We start from the raw sequence: 232 nt of genomic DNA, 5'->3' as shown, positions 1-232 counted from the left end.
CCACAACAACCAGCAGCACCTCCAAAACAGGCTGCACCCCCTGGGAGTCACCTCCTGCCTGGAGGGGACAGAGGGACCCTCCCCGGGGCAGGTAAGGGTGCTCCCTGTGTCACAGCACCCTGCGCAGCAGCCCTTGTCCCCCGTCCCGGTGGCAGGACACGTGCGTGCCGGGGCCGCGCGTTTGCAGGTGCCATGCGCGGCAATAGCCGTAGCCGGCAAGGCCCGGCGGAGG

General features: G+C 69.8%; 1 protein-coding gene across 1 annotated transcript in view; it reads left to right on the top strand.

The window, feature by feature from the left end:
* BAIAP2 (BAR/IMD domain containing adaptor protein 2) overlaps nt 1-232 on the top strand; it is a 71620-nt gene that overhangs the window by 70633 nt on the left and 755 nt on the right. The window lies entirely within an intron of this gene.

Source organism: Egretta garzetta, unplaced genomic scaffold (genome assembly GCF_000687185.1).
Source record: "Egretta garzetta isolate BGI_Z169 unplaced genomic scaffold, ASM68718v1 scaffold131, whole genome shotgun sequence".
NCBI classification, from domain to species: domain Eukaryota; kingdom Metazoa; phylum Chordata; class Aves; order Pelecaniformes; family Ardeidae; genus Egretta; species Egretta garzetta.
Note: the sequence above shows the minus strand (reverse complement) of the source record. Positions and strands in the feature narration are given on the sequence as shown.